At 43.0% G+C, this 17,565-nt stretch overlaps 1 protein-coding gene across 8 annotated transcripts in view; it reads right to left on the minus strand.

Moving 5' to 3' along the window:
• The window catches only part of Ankrd11 (ankyrin repeat domain 11), a 260,811-nt gene that overhangs the window by 56,305 nt on the left and 186,941 nt on the right, over nt 1-17,565 (minus strand). The window lies entirely within an intron of this gene.

Here is a 17,565-nt window from a genome sequence, read left to right on the forward strand (position 1 = left end):
CTACCTGAAAAAAAAAAAAAAAACCACAACACCAAAAAGAGGGGAGAGGAAGGGGAAGGGAGGGGAGGAGAAAGAAAAAGAGGGAAGGGAGGGGAGGGGAGGGGAGGGGGAAGGGGAAGAGGAAGGGGAAGGGGAAGGGGAAGGGGAAGGGAGGGGAAGGGAAGCAAAGAGGAAGGAAGGAGGGAGAAGGGGAAGGATGGAGAAGGGAGGGGAGGAGAAGAGGAGAAAGGATTGCTGCGCCGAAAGCACAAAACCTGGCCAACTTCCTAGAGAACCAAACTGACCAAAGAGTGCAGCTGCTCAGACCCAGACTGGCAGCAGTCCCACTTTGAGGAGGGACCTGGATTAGGGGAGGTCATCTCATGATGTAACTTATAGGGTCACACAGCAGGTACTGTATGATGGGCAGCACACCCAGTGCCTTAATCATGAACTGCTTTGAGCATAAGCCACATCCACATCCCCTACCATTCCAACATCCACTCACCAACTACCAAGCATCTCTTGTCCCTCATGCCCCCACGTGGAAAGTAGGAAGGGAAGCACTCTGCTTTTCATGAAGAACCAAGCCACAGGTGGCAAACTCCCAAATATAATGTATACATGGGCCAAAAGGGGGGGAGGGGCTGTAACAACTCAGTGCCAGGGATGGGATACCATCCAGTGAGCTGTTGGTCAGGGAGGTCCCTGATGCCCCAAAAACATTATAGGCCATTGCCAAGGCCCTTGGTTTCCCAATAGGAATAGATGGTAAGACCCTATTGCTGAACACTCCATATACTTGGTCACTGAGAAACCCTGCTGGAGATGAGCTGAAAGCCTCCTCCATGTAGACCAGCTGATAGAAAGCTGGAAAAAGCCATGCTGCATGCAGTTCAACGGGAGAGAGATAAATCACCAGTGAAGATACTCAACAGTATACACTGCAAGCCTTAAATTTGGCCAGCCAGGCCAAATAGGCCAACAGGTGCAATAATGGCATGTCTCTTATGGTGGGAACCAACTGCTCTCTAATTGGACTGGAGGCCCACTCCATAGGTGGGAATGCATGCCTGATACTGAAAACCTACAACAGGGGCAGTCATGAGCCACAGGGGTGTAACATCTGCTGCTATCTAGCTAAAAGTATATACTATACTCATCAAGCTGCCCAGTAAGCACTTCTCTTACTGTCCATACCCATATATTAATGCTACTCTCACTTTTGGTTAGAGAAGCTTCTCTTTTCAGATGGCAGTGACCTTGGGATGACTCAGAAGACACCACAGTGCTGAGAAGTGACAGAGGAGTGCTCAGCACTAAAATATCTCAATCACACCTTCCATGGCTCAGGGTCCATTGTGGAAGAGGTGGCAGAAAGAATGTAAGAGCCAAAGGAAGGGTAGGACTCCTTACAACATGCTCCTCCTCCAGACACAAAATAGCTTGGATATCCATGACCTCAAAGTGCCTGACACTACTTACACAAGACCATCATAAAAGGAAGAAAAGATGATGACATCAAAATAAAAGACAGACTGATTGAGAGGAGGAGGGGATATGATGGAGAATGGAGTTTTGTTTTAAAGGGAAAAGTGGGGGAGGGAGGGAATTACCATGGGGATATTGTCTACAATTATGGAAGTTGTCAATAAACATAAATAAATAAAATTAAGAAAAAGAACTTGTCTCAACAAAAATAAAAAAGCTAACCTAACATATTCAAATCCTGGTACTGAAAAACAAAACAAAATGTTTTATGCCAGCCAATCCAGACAGAGTTTTGTGTCCCATTTCCTCAGTAAGGTACATCAGTACCACACTGGTCAGCACTTTCGGGACTGAACCACCTGGGTCTATAGCCTATCAGACAATGGCCCACTAATTGGTTCTTCTGCTCCTTTCAAAGCCACATTGTAAAAATGTTCCTTTTAGAAGGTTTGCTTCAAGATCTCAAGACCTTTTTGTATAACATCTTTACAAGATAGTATCTTACTTTCCCTTAACTGATAAAACCTTCTGAAGTATCCTTTTGGTGTTTAAAACAATTCAAGTAATTTGGGGGAGCCAGGCATCACAGTGCATGCCTGTGATACTGTCACTCTACAGTCCAAGGCAGTAGGATCCAGTGTAAATTACATAGAAAGTTCTGGGCTACCATGGGTAGCACAGTACCACCCTGTCTCAAACAACAATACTCTCTCTACATGAAGCTGTAAATTCTCCATTCTATAATTTCTACTACAAAAGTGTGATGTATCACCTTATATCTTTTTAGTACACAAGGGCTTATATTGGAACTTGTGGCTATCTTGAAATTCAGCAACAACATGTAAATTAGCAGGAAGTTAAGTTGAACACAAACTATGCCTGCTTGCCTTCCTGCATGCACCGTGGAGAAAAACACTGAGCACAGATATTATGGGATAGCGCTAGATGCAGGCAACTCTGGGAATTCCATATCAAGACTACCCTTAACCAGGCTAGACTACCGGGTTGAAATATCAGAGTATTCAGTGTCTAGACCATCACTGAACATAAATTCTCACTCCAGTCTTTAACTGATTCCATCTGGTGCTCCTAGTATGGCTCTGCTACATTGTCTCTCTAGCCCTCAGACATCACATCTGCCATGCCTTGACCTTGGACCTCCAGCCTCCACAATGGAGGCACTTATTTTTGAGTATAAGCCACTCAGGCTCTGTTGACACCACCCTGAATCAAACAGAGCTGCTTATGGTTGTCTGCTGGCTTCAGTGATATCCATGCTCTCTGCCATTCATAAACTCCTATCCATCCATCCATCCATCCATCCATACACACACGCATGCACGCACGCACGCACACAACCTTTGTCAATGCCAGAGAACAAATCTCATAAAGGCTAGACAAGCATTCTACCTATCAGTGACCTACACCTCAGTCTTAAGAGTGGAAATAACAGTACTAGAGGAACACACACTCATCACTGATCTTAACTCTGACAAGGCACAATGTGTGATACTCAGTAAATTAGTCACTCTGTCCTGCAAAGACACAAAAACCCTTGTGTACTACACTGCAGATGAGAACGACCATTAGGCCCCTGTCATCTGAGAGCCCATCCCTTAAAACAAACATACAAAAATAATAAAAAGTGTGCAACTAGAGAGATGGCTTGGCAGTTAAGCATTTACCTATGAAGCCTAAGGACCCCGGTTTGAGGCTTGATTCCCCAGGACCACCTTAGCCAGATGCACGCGCGTCTGGAGTTCGTTTGGTGGCCCTGGCGTGCCCATTCTCCTTCCCTCCCTCCCTCTCTCTGTTTGTCTCTCTCAAATAAATAAATAAAAATAAATTTCTAATAATAATAATAATAATAATAGTAAAGGTATGACTTTGCAACAGCAAAGGAGAAAAAGACAAACCCAAAACTAGGGGTCTGTGACAAATACTTAAGAGAAAGAAATACGCTTGGAAGCAGGAACCTTATAAGAACTCTATGTCCACAGGAGCACTACCCAACTCTGCTGGTGCTACCCAGGAAGTAAGTCCAATGGAGCTAATGGCAGGGGTGGTCTGAAACCAACAGCCAAGCCCCTCTGCTTCCTACATACACCACCAACCTAGAAAGTCTCGGTATCCTTGTTCAACCCATCTCTAGCCATAAAAAGGAGCCGTGCTGTAAGAAGAAGATAAAGACCAGCATTACAAAGTCACAAAGTGAGCACAGGCACAGAAAAGTCAAGACTTAAACTGAATCTGCCATGGAACTAAAAAGAGAAGAGGGGCTGGAGAGACGGCTTAGCAGTTAAGCTGTTTGCCTGAGAAACCTAAGGACCCAGGTTTGATTTCCAGGTCCCATGTTAGCCAAATGCACATTGTGGTGCATGCCTTCATTTGCAGTGGCGAGAGGCCCTGGTGCACCCATCCTCTCTCTCCCTTCCTCCGTCTCTGATAGATAGATAGTCAGATAGATAGATAGATAGATAGATAGATAGATAGATAGATAGATAGATAGATAGATAGATAGATAGATAGATCGATCGATCTTTAAAAAGCCGGGCATGGTGGCACATGCCTTTAATCCCAGCACTTGGGAGGCAGAGGTAGGAGGACTGCAGTGAGTTCAAGGCCACCCTGAGACTATAGTGAAAAATCAAATCAAATAATTAAATACATACACACACACACACACACACACACACACGGAGAGAGAGAAAAAGAGAAGAGGAGCAAAGTGCAGTGGTGCGCACCTTCAATCCCAGCACTTGGGAGGCAGAGGTAGGAGGACTATCATGAGTTCCAGGCCACCCTAGAACTACATAGTGAATTTCAGAACAGTCTGGGCTTGAGTATGAACCTACCACAAAAAAAAAAAAAAAAAAGAGGAAGGAATAAAAACATGGAACTGGAAAGATAGCTTAGCAATAAAAGTGCTTTCCTGCAAAGCCTAAGGACCAGGGTTCAATTTCCCAGTACCCACATAAAGCCAGATGCATAGTATTAGATCCACATTCATTCACTCATTCTCTATCTCCCTCCCTCCCTTGGCAAAATTGGCAAAGACCTGTAATGTTTTGGGGACATCAGGACTTCCCTGGCCAATAGCTTATTAGAAGGTATCCCATCCTTGGCACTGAACTTTTTTTTCCCCCCAAGGTAGGGTCTCACTCTAGCTCAGGCTAACCTGGAATTCACAATGTAGTCTCAGAGTAGCCATGAACTCACAGCGATCCTCCTACTTCTGCCTTCCAAGTGCTGAGATTAAGGGCATGCACCACCATATCCAGCTCTCCCTCTTTTTTTTTCTCTCTCTCTCAAGTAAATAAAAAAGTTTAAGAAATTGTATGTAACTAGCATTTCAGTGTCCATAAATGAACACTGCAGCTAACCTACTCATTTATTTCTTGCTGTTGCAGCCTAGGGATTATACCCAGAACCTCTTGCATGCACTGTACCACTGAGCCACACTGCAGGTCCATTTGCATTCAGTCTGGCTGTCTTTACAGTGAGGGCCATATAGCCCACTTATAGCCTCTCTGGCCCTTTATGAGTTTGTTGCTGCATCTGTTGGTGCTGTGGTTCTTGCAGTTTGGTACGTGGACTACTTTCCAGGGTCTGTGAGATCTACATACTTCATGATAATACTAAGGTGTCATGTATGCATTTCATGGTGTTGACAAGGACCAAGCAGTTGACACTAAGGTGGAGGTGAAGTTTCCACAGTTGCTTCTCATCAATGTCATGTGAAATGTATCGGTGCCTCTTAGAACCCTTGAGTCCTTGTCTTTTAATGTACTGTGACAAATATGCAAGAAAAATCTCTGGTGCACATCACAATGCACATGTGTGAGGTGTCAGCTACACTAAGCTACTTTCTCATGGAATCCAACTTTTACTCCAAAGACTGTTTTTCAGACCAAATATTACTAAGAACTGGGCACCTAGCAGCCATCCCTCACTCACTGTGTGGTTTGGTAGCAGGACACTGCAGATTTCAGCGTCTGTGATACAGTTTGCACAGAACCTCTGTATTTATCTCTAGATTACCATGCATCTAACACAATGTAGGTATTATACGGTCATTAGACTGTGCTGTTTAGGGGAAGGGTAATGCTCAAAGCACAACCCAATTTTTCCATCTCTGGCTGGTTTACTCTATAGAACATGGAACCCACAGTTACAGAAATGAACCTTCAAAGAAAACTGTCAGCAATAATAATAAATAATAATAAATAATAAATAATAAAGTCTAAGTTGTTAAAATGGAAGTAAACCTGAACTTAGGGAAACTTGAACCCATCTCCACAAGGTTTGATTAATGGCTCTTATACCTTAAAAGACATCATGCTGAGATCAGGATGGTATCAAAGTAGCTATTTAAAAAAATAAACTTGGGCTGGAGAGATGGCTTAGCAGTTAAGCACTGGCCTGTGAAGCCTAAGGACCCGGGTTCGAGGCTCGATTACCCAGGACCCACGTTAGCCAGATCGTTAGCAGTGGCCTGAAGCCCTGGTGCACCCATATTCTCTCCCTCCCTCCCTCCCTCCCTCCCTCTCTCTCTCCATCTTCCTCTCACACACACTCACTCAAATAAATAAATAAATAAACATGAACAAAAATATTTTAAAGAAAAAAAAACTTTTTATTGGGCTGGAGAGATGGCTCAGAGGTTAAGATGCTTGCATGCAAAGACTAACAACCCAGATTTGATAATCCAGTCCTCATGTAAAGCCAGATGTACAAAGTGATGCATGCCTCTGGAGATTTTTGCAGTGACTAGAGGCCTTAGAGGCTGCCCATTCTTTCTCCCTCTCTCTCTTTCTGCTTGCAAATGAATTTTTTAAAATAACTTTTATTTATTTGCAAGAAGAAAGAATATGAAAAGAGACGAAATGGTGAGGTGGAGAGATAGTTTTGCAGTTAAAAGTGCTCGCCTGTAAAACCTAAGGACTCAGGTTCAATTCCCTAGTACCCACATAAGCCAGATATACAAAGTGGCTATTCTCATTTAATGTTAGAGAAGCTTCTCTTGGGTGATGGCCACTGGGATGACCCACAAGGCAACACAGTGCTGAGAAGAAGGTATGGAGGAGTGTTCAGCACTGAAACATCTCTATCACACCCTTCAAGGCTCAGGGTCCATTGTGGAAGAGGTGGAAGAAAGAATGTAAGAGCCAAAGGAAAGGTACCACTCCTTACATACAACTGTCCAGATAGAAATTGGCCTCTATATCCAAGACCTTGCAGTGCCTAGCAATACCTACACAAGACCCTCATGATAGGAGAAAAAGATGATGATATCAAATTAAAAAGAGACACTAATGGGGAGAGGGAGGAGATATGAGGATATGGTGGAGAGCATAGTTATGAAGGAGAAAGTGGAGGAGGGGAGGAAAATACCATGGTTTGTTGTCTGTAAGTATAGAAGTTGCCAATAAAAAGTGTATATATATTTAAAAAAAAGAAATAAATCAGCTAGAGGGGCTGGAGAGATGAATTAGCAGTTAAGACACTTGCCAGCCAAAGGACCTAGGTTTGATTCCGCAGTACCATGTAAAACCAAATGCTCAAGGTGTTACATGCATCTGGAGTTCATTTACAGTGGCTAGGCGGCCCTCACATGTCCCCTCTCTCATAAATAAATAAATAAATATTAAATTTTCAAACTTTGTTATTAAAAATAAGAAAGGTTGGCGGGCCTGGTGGTGCACACCTTTAATCCCAGCAGAGGTAGGAGGATCACTGTTCTAGGCCACCCTGAGACTACACAGTGAATTCCAGGTTGGCCTAGGCTACAGCAAGACCCTACCGGGAGAAGGGAGGGTGGGGGAATAAGAAAGGAGGGCTGGAGAGATGGCTTAGCAGTTAAGGTATTTGCCTACAAAGTCAAAGGACTTTGGTGTGATTCCTCATGACCCACGTTAGCCAGATGCACAAGGGGGCACATGTGTCTGGTTGTTCGTTTGCAGTGGCCGGAGGCCCTGGCGTGCCCATTCTCTCTTTCCCTCTCTCTGCCCCTCCCTCCCCCTCTCAATCTAATACATAAGTAAATAAAAATAAAGTTTAAAGTATATTTTTTTTAAAAAAGGAAGGAAGGGTGGAGAGATGGCTTAACAGTTAAGGCATTTGCCTGTGAAGTCTAAGGACCCATGTCTGACTCTCCAGGACCCATGTAAGCCAGACACACGAGGTGATGCAAACACGCAAGGTCACAGATGCACACAAAGTGGCACACACATCTAAAGTTTTACTTCAGTGGCTGGAGCCCTGGTGCACCAATTCTCTACCTCCCTCTCATTAAAAAAAAAAAAGAGAGAGAGTAAGAAAAGAGGAGCTGAAGAGATGACTTAGTAGTTAAGTCACCTGCCTGAAAATCCTAAGAATCCAGGTTCTATTCCCCAGTACCCACATAAACCAGATGTATAAGGTGGCATCTGGAATTCATCTGCATGAGCTGGAGGCTCTGGCATACCCATTTTCTCGATAGATAGAAAGATAGATAGATAGATAGATAGATAGATAGATAGATAGATAGATAGAGATATATCTATCTATCTATCTATCTCTCACTCCCTCCCTCCTTCCCTCCTAGTAAATAAATAACATATTAAAAAAAAAAACTTTAAAAAAAAGAATAAGAAAGGATCTAGGCATGGTGGTGCAGGCCTTTAATTGCAGTACTTGGGAGACAGAGGTAGAAGGACTGTTTTGAGTTCAAGGCCAGCCTGGGCTACTGTGAAACCCTACCTCGAAAAACCAAAAACAAGAAAGTGGATGTAAGTAGAAAAATAGATTAATGGGGGTGAAGAGGCCCAAATGAGGTCAGGGGAAGAGATTGAGTAAAGGAAAGGTGGAGAGAGGGATAATCAAAATCTAAGAGGATATAAATAAATCATATGGAAACCTATTTTTTTGGACAATGGAACACAAAGGAGCCATAGATGTTGCTAGAAATTTTCAGTGTCAGGGATGGGATACCTTCCAGTGAGTTGTTGCCCAGGGAGGACCCTGTTGCCCCAAAACATTATAGGCCATTGCCGAGGCCCTTGGTTTCCCACCAGGAATAGATGGTAAGACCCTATTGCTGAAGACTCCATATACTTGGGCTGCAAGGCCACTGAGAAACCCTGCTGGATCTGAGTTGAAAACCTCCTCCATGTAGACCAGCTGATAGAAAGTGGGAAGAAACCATTCTGCATGCAGTTCAATGGGATAGAGAGAAATCACCAATGGAGATACTCAACAGTGCACCCTGCAAGCCTTGTATTTGGCCAGCCAGGCCAAATGAGCCAACACGTGCAATAGTGGCACATCTATCATGATGGAAACCAACTACCTTCTAATTGGACTAGAGGCCCACTCCTTGGGAGGGGATACATCCCTGATACTGAAAATGTAAAACAGGGGTAAGTCATGAGCCCTAGAGGTGTAACGTATGCTGTTGTCTGGCTAAATGTATATACTATGCTCAAACTTCCCAATGAGCACTTCTGTTAATGTTCATGCCCATATATTAATGCTACTCTCACTTTTGGTAGAGAACCTTCTCTTTTCAGATGGCAGTGACCTTAGGATGACTTAGAAGGCATCATGGTGCTGGAAAGAAGTGACCAGAGTGTTCAGTACTGTAATATCCTTCCAAGGCTCAGGCTCTATTGTGGAAGAGGTGGCAGAAAGAATTTAAGAGCCAAAGGAAGGGTAGGACTCCTTACAATGTGCTCCTCCAGAGACAAAATGGCCAGGATATCCATGACCTCACAGTGCCTGACACTACCTACACAAGACTATCATAACAGGAGGAAAAGATCATGACATCAAATAAGAGAGCCTGATTGAGAGGGGGAGGAGATATGATGGGGAATGGAGATTCAAAGGGGAAAATGGGGGAAGGGAGGGTATTAACATGGGATATTTTTTATAATCATGGAAATTATTAATAAAAATATTTTTTAAAAAATTAGGGAAAGTGGTTTCAATGGAGCTCATGGGGAGGGGGACTTCTGCATAAATTAAAAGAAATGTCAAATGTGGTGGCACATACTTGTAACCCCAGCATTCAGACAGCTGAAGCATGAAGATCAGCTGGAGTTTGGTTTTGGTTTTGGTTTTGTTTTTCAATGTAGTGTCTCACTCTAGCCCAGGCTGACCTGGAATTCATTACGTAGTCTCAAGGTGGCCTCAAACTCACAGCAAACCTCCTACCTCTGCCTCCCGAGTGCTGGGATTAAAGGTGTGCACAACCATGCCTGGCTGTGCATATGTATTTACTCTAGTTTAAGGTGGCCTACATCTTATGATGATTATCCTACCTCAGCCCCTAACCCCTGGGGATTAAAGGTGTGCATGGTGCTGGAGGAATAGTCAGTGATAAGAGTATTAACTATAGGAATAATTATTAATCCAAAAAATGAAGTCACAGTTAACATACTAAAATAAAGATTCCAACAGTGCTCTACTACCACAGGGCTAACCACCAAAGCCAGGAGGAAAAAAGAAAAAAATTTTACCCTTGGTAAGAGGGAAACATACAGTCCTGACATGTTAGAGGTAAAGACACTGAAAAAAAGAGAAGAGGAAAAGTATTTGTCATACAGAAAAGGAATTCTGACAGACTGGGGGGGGGGGGAGAGAGAGAGGGAGGGAGGGGGAGAGAGAGAGAGAGAGAGAGAGAGAGAGAGAGAGAGAGAGAGAGAGAGAGAGAGAAGGAGGGAGGGAAGGGTGTTAAAAAGCATAGTTCTACAAATTTCATCATAACTTCATTTTTCTTTACTGCTGAATAGAACTCCATTGTATAAATGTGCCACATCTTCATTATCCACTCATCAGTTGAGGGACATCTAGGCTGGTTCCATTTCCCAGCTATTACAAATTGAGCAGCAATGAACATGGTTGAGCACGTACTTCTAAGGAAATGAGATGAGTCCTTCGGATATATGCCTAGGAGTGCTATAGCAGAAAAATGGATGGACCTGGAAAGGATTATACTAAGTGAGGTAACCCAGGCCCAGAAAGCCAAGCGCCACATATTCTCTCTCATATGTGGATGATTGGGCTTCTGCGTGAGAATGAAAATACTTAGTAGCAGAGGCCAGTAAGTTAAAAAGGAGATATAAAGGGAAGAGAAAGGAAGGGAGGAGGGTACTTAATAGGTTGATATTGTATATATGTAAGTACAATGATTGTGATGGGGAGGTAATATGATGGAGAATGCAATTTCAAAGGGGACTGTGGGGGGGAGAGGGAATTACCATGGGATATTTTTTTATAATCATGGAAAATGCTAATAAAATTTTTTTTTAAAAATGTGTAGTTCATGGGCTGGAAAGATGGCTTAGTGGTTAAGGTGCTTGCCTGCGAAGCCAAAGGACCTAGGTTCGATTCCCCAGGATCCACATAAGCCAGATGCACAAGGGGCACAAACATCTAGACTGTGTTTGTAGTAGCTAGAGGCCCTGGCATGCCCATTCTCTCTGTGCCTGTCACTCTTCTCTATCTCTCTTTGCTTGCAAATAAATAAATGAATGAATGAATGAATGAATGAATGAATGAATGAATAAAAATTTTAAGGTGTAGTTCATTCACTAAAATTAGTAACTATGGTCAAGTATGAAAAACAGGATGAGGACATGAATCCACAGCTAACCTCCAAGGCTTATTAGCAACAGAGAACCTTGTATATGAATTGACCAGGCAAGTCAGCCTGGAAAGAAGCCACAGTTGCTCTCAACTGCTGGGAATACAAAAAGATGACCCCTGGGATCAGGGGTTGAGGCATTACTCTGCAACCAGACATCCACACACAGCGACAATAGCACTGTATGCACAGGCATCTAAGAACTGGGGCACCAAACCCTCTACTGTTTATGAGCATTAGAATTCTAAGGACAGACCGACCATGGCATTTTCTCTACAATGTCAAGTAAAAGGAGCAAGTATAGAAAGGTAAGTACAGTCCTAAGTATACTCAAAGATATTGGAGGTGTGCTTGGAAGAACAAGAAGCTGTAGATGAAAGGCAATCTTTGCAATCCATTAGGCTACAGAAGAAAAGTCACATGATTTTTTTTTTTTTTTAAACTTTCACGGTAGGACCTTGCTCTAGACCAGGCTAACCTGGAATTCACTATGTAGTCTTGGGGTAGCTTTGAATTCACAATGATCCTCCTAACTCTGCCTCCCAAGTGCTGGGATTAAAGGCATGCACCACCATGCCGGCAAAAGTCACATAATCTTTTTTATTTATTTATTTATTTATTTATTTATTTATTTATTTATTTATTTATTTATTTATTTGAGAGCGACAGACACAGAGAGAAAGACAGATAGAGGGAGAGAGAGAGAATGGGCGCGCCAGGGCTTCCAGTCTCTGCAAACGAGCTCCAGACGCGTGCGCCCCCTTGTGCATCTGGCTAACATGGGACCTGGGGAACCGAGCCTCGAACCAGGGTCCTTAGGCTTCACAGGCAAGCGCTTAACCGCTAAGCCATCTCTCCAGCCCAAAAGTCACATAATCTTAATAATCCATGCCAAAAAGCATCTAGCAAAATTCAATAGCCATGATAGAAACTCTCAGCAAGGGCTGGAGAGAGATGGCTTAGCAGTTAAGGCTCCTGCTTGCAAAGCCAAAGGAACCAGGGCTTGAAGGGGGCTTCCAGTAAAGATGGTGGACTTGTAACCAGGGGTGAAATCAGAAGTCAGAGAACCAAGGACAGCCAATATCAATTAACAAGACAAGAAAAAATAGCTGACTGCCTATCAAGAGATGAGCCACCCCTGGCACATCAGCTAGGACACAGATGAAATCACAGAGGAACTGGAAAGATGAGAACGAGCACTGCTTCCAGGACAATCTTGACAACCCGTGCCAGGTTGATAAAGACAGACACTGAGGATACTCAAAACAACCAAAGCAGAAATCCAGAGCCTGCTGAGAGCACAGCACTACAGTAGACTTAAACATACCTACCATGGCTCAGGGAATTTTGAGGAACAGGGACAGGAAGACTATAAGAGCCATAGGGTAGGAGACAACATCCTGAGGCATTGTCCCCCAGCCCCATCAATGGCTGAGTGCTCATAACCTACAAGCCCATGGTCAATACCAGCAATCCCAACGAGGAAGGCCTTCAGTAAAGTGGGGGCAGGGAGGAGGGGAATAATGGTACTAACACATGATGTGTCCACACAAAGCTTCTACTTAATAAAAATAAAGCTGTTTGAGAAAGAAAAAATAGACAAAATGAATTTCACTAAAGCAAATAAGTATGATGATGAGAAAAATGTAAACCAAAACCACACAGCTTGGACAACAGCTAAAGCAATGACAACCAACCAACATCAAATGCTGCTGAGAAAACACGGAAACTGGATGTCTCCTTAGCTGAAGCCATGTAAATGGTGCAGCTAGTGTGAAAGCAGCATGGGCATTTATCACACAATATACCACTTGGCTTTTAGCCCAGAAAATGAAATCTGATGACCACACATGCTCATGAATGTTCATGGAACATGATAAAACAGACAGGGAAACTAGGTACATCTATTGCATCAGGAAGTAATCAGCGGCTGGCAGGGAACAAAGGCAGCTGGGGTAGATTGCAGGAGCTAGAGGGGAGCAGGACACTCAGTGCCTGGCATACAAATCATGATAGCTGTGCACCATGCACACATGGTGAAATACTGTGGTCTTCTGGTAGAGCACCTAGTACCATATACAGGTGTCTCTGGGAGACACCAGGGAACTGCATAACATTACTGTTTTGTTTTGTTTTTTAACTTCCTGAGAGTATAGAATTACTTCAAAAGTAAAGTTTTTGCTAATTTATTTGAGGGCGGTGGGAAGAAGAATGGGCATACCAGGGGCCTCCTGCAACTGCAAAAGAACTCCAGATGCATGTGCCGCTTTGTGTATCTGGCTTTGTGTGGGTACTGGGGAATCCAACCCAGGCTGATAGGCTTTGCCTTTAACCACTGAGCCATCAACCCAGCCCTCTCCCCAGCCTCAAAAGTGGGGGCTGCATGGGTAGCTAGGTATCATGAAAATATTCTATATTTTGATTTTGGTGGTGGTTTCTCAACTGTATACATTTTCCAAGACTCAATGAACTACAACTTTCAACCAGATAGGGTTTGACATTTGGCAGCTCCCACAAGCAGAACTCTGATCATGCTGAAGCACCCATCACCTTAAATTTCTCCCCTCTTTCTGAGTTGCTCAAGCTGACTGACTAACTCACTCCAGGTCCTCCTTTCTGGGCCCACAACAAGTGCTGTGATTACAAATAAGCACCACCACACTCAACTTTAAATTATCATTTAACACCCCTCCCAATTCAAGCAGCCAAGGAAACAGCATTCAGAACTGTCAAGCAACTTGATCAGCTACTATCACCAAGACCTTCATAGCCTCATGATCCCTCAAAGGCTCTCGAGTAGAAAGTGACCCAAAAGTCCCAGGGAAGGTCTTCCTGCTGTCTGCCTGAACTACTTTTTTTTAAAACCAATGAGTTCTTGTAACTGAAAATAAGTGATAATTTAGTAATGCTGTTAGGAACTGACTGAAGCTGAGCATGATGGCACATGCCTTTAATCTCAGAACTTGGGACACAGAGGTAGGAGAATCACCATTGAGTTCAAGGCCAATTTGGGACTACAGGCAGAATTCCAGATTAGCTCTGGCTGACCAGTTTCTACCTCAGAAACCACCTACCCACATCCCCAAAAGAACTGTCTGAATTTCAATGGGAAGAGGAAAAGAACAAGGTGAAGAGGATGAGATATTAGATAGAATTCATGTGTTCTACATGATTTAAACTATTAAAATATCCAGGTATACTAGGTGTGATGGTGGATGCCAATAATCCCAGGACTAGGGAGGCTAGGAAAGAAGGAATACAAGTTTGAAAGTAGGCCACTCTAAACAGTGAGTCTATATTTCAAACAATAACAAACAAATATACAAAATCTTAAAATTGGAAAAGAAAAAAAGCCATCATATGCTTGATCCTGTATCTGTTCAGTGGCAGGTCACAGAGTGTTCATCACTGGCAGCACATAATGAATGCCACTCACACACTAGTGAGCACCTGGAACCTCACAGTTTCTGGGGTCAGAACTGTTGAGGCTCTCTAGCAGGACCTATTGTGGGTATGAAGTGAAAGCCAGGAGTGTCTACCACCCATAGATTATTCACACACCTAGCAGAATAGAAGTGGGTTTTGACTAAAGCCCCAATAAAATAAAATAAAATCACTATGTGGATGTGGCATGGCATGTACCCACAGGAGTGTTCTCTAGCCTGTGGACACCACACAGAATCATTATGAGAATATGGTGCGATCCTACCTCATTCTACTCTTTAGAAGTCAGTTAGAAAAGCCAGTCCATAGTAGAGGGCAGGAAGGAGGTTTCCACCTTTTCACAAGGGTCAGTGCTAGGGAAGCTATGGACACTCTCAACTGCTGCTACTTTTTATTAGATATGATAACATGACTCCTCAGATCTATGACCTGATGATAAGAAAAAAATTAAGTAATTTAAGTCCCAAATGTTCTATTTTCAGTAACAATATTATTGGTGGTTGTGTTATAATTATTACCCTGAGGTTTATAAATGTGTCATGTCATGAAACTGATAAATGCTTTTTAGAACATTGATACACCGAGTTTAGGAGAGTAAGAAAGGATAAGTAGATGAGAGATGACAATACATAGGAACTTACATCTGTCTTGCTGAAGTTACCAGTCTTAAATTCTGATGTGCTGAGTTTAATATTTCTTACAGTGACTCGGTCTATAGATCAGAATCCTCAGCCAGTGGCACAATGCTCTGGTTTTGCCCTCCAACAGATCCCTCCCCTTCATCAAAAATTCATGGAAACTCCATTTTCTTTCTTTGCTATTCATGTTTTCCACTTCAGGACCCAAGTCCTGTTCTGTTTTCATGGCACAGCCTCCAAAGTTCAGAACATATTTACCATTGTCCAAATGACTGGCACTGCAACAGAACCAAGAAACAGCTCTGAGGTTTCTGGCTTTGTCTCATTCAACATTCCTGGGGGTCCTGTGGGGAAGTACACATGTTCTGCGCCTGTCTTAACAATCAAAGCTAAATACCTGTCTATATAATTAAGCTGTAACAACTGCTATGGACCTTCATTACAGAGATGCATTGCCCACCACAATAGAACAATCAAAACGCTTTAGTGGGCTGGAGAGATGGCTTTACGGTTAAGGCACTTGCCTATGAAGCTTAAGGACTCATGTTCAACCCTCCAGGTCCCACTTAAACCAGATGCAGTGACATAAATGCACAAGGTTGTACATGCGCAAAAGGGGGCACAAGTGCCTGGAATTCAACTGCAGTGGCTGGAAGCCCTAGCATGCCAATTCTCCCTCATACTCTTGAAGTTTAAAAAAAAAAAACAACTCTTTAGTCATGGCCATGGTTCACTCCCAGAGTAATTTTAGCATGCTGAACAGCCTTTACAACACCTTTAGACTCCCAGAATTCCCATACACAACCCTCTGTCCCAACCCTCAGGAATACAAACATCCTCCACTAGAGCAATTAGTCACTGATGAACCCTAAGAGTCTACAGCTTACATTAGGGTTCCCTCTGGATATTGTGCATTCTGTGGGTTTCACAAATGCAAAATGACATGTCCACCACTATTGGTACATATAGAACAGTCCGACTGTCCAAAACATCTCTGCTTTGCCTATCTATCCATCCACCCACCTCTCTGACTCCCTTTGACTATCTCTACAGATTTGTTTTTCCCAGGATGTCATAGAACTAGAATTGTGTCATCTTGGTTTTTCCAGGTAAGGTCTCACTCTAGCTCAGGCTGACCTGGAATTCACTGTGTAGTCTCAGGGCCTTGAACTCATGGTGATCCTTCTACCCCTGCCTCCTGAGTACTGGGATTAAAGGCATGCACCACCACACCCGACTTAAGTCACCTTTACAAACAACTGTCTTTCTCTGAGTAAAGCACATTTAAGTTTCCTCCATGGTGGCTTTCCTTTGTTTGTTTGGTTTTTGTTTTTTTTTTTGGTAAAAAATAAAGCTAGTTTATTTTTAGCACTGAATAACATTTCATTGTCTGCCTGTGTCATTGTTTAACCATTCACCTACTGAATCTGAATTGCCTCCAACTGTGGCAATTATGAATAAAACCACTTTTTACAAAGTGAAATATCAAAAAGCATTATGCCCATCATCACATGAAGGTGTCATTCTGCTAACATGTTGTCTATGTGTGCTATTGCATGTGTCTAGTGTGCTGTAAGCACAGTAAGAAATAGGACATCAGAAACAATGGTCTGATTAAGTGCTCCCAATTTGTAGTAGATGTTTCTCAGTCTATGAAATACAAAAACAATGCAATTCTTACACTGTGAGTGAGGGCCACATATCTTTATATTACAATCTGTGCCCTAAACTGGAGCAAGGATAGATTTCAAGCCCCTCACCCCCAAATGCATTAATAATGTTATTAAAAGCATACTAAGGGTCCTATAGTACTGAAGCCAGTAGACACTATTGGAGAAGAATTCTGTATCTTCCACAGGGATCACATAGGTAGGTATATGTGGCATTAAGATCTATCATTGGCCTGTCAAGGTGGTACATACCTATAATCCAGAACGTGAGAGGTAGAAGGATCACTGTAAATTCGAGGCTAGCCTGGGCCTAGCTTGTAGGGGAGGTATAGAAATAGCCCAGGCTGACTTGGAATTCACTATGTAGTCTCAGGGTGGCCTCAAACTCATAGAAATCCTCCACCTCTGGAGTGCTGGGATTAAAGGTGTGTGGCACCATGCGTAACTTTAAAGGTGCATTTAAAAGTATTTTTTGGTGCCAGGTGTGGTGAGTGAGAACCTACCTCAGGAAAAAAAAAAGGAAGAGATTGAGTAAAAGAAAGGTGGAGGGAGGGCTAACAAAATCTAAGAGGATGCAAATAAATCATATGGAATCCTCCAGTTTCGGAAAATGGAACACTCAGGAGCCATAGATTGTTGTTAGAAAATTTTCAGTGCTAGGGATGGGATACCCTAGTGAGTTGTTGGCCAGGGAGATGCCTGATGCCCCCAAAAC

The sequence above is a fragment of the Jaculus jaculus genome, chromosome 1, assembly GCF_020740685.1.
Source record: "Jaculus jaculus isolate mJacJac1 chromosome 1, mJacJac1.mat.Y.cur, whole genome shotgun sequence".
NCBI classification, from domain to species: Eukaryota; Metazoa; Chordata; class Mammalia; order Rodentia; family Dipodidae; genus Jaculus; species Jaculus jaculus.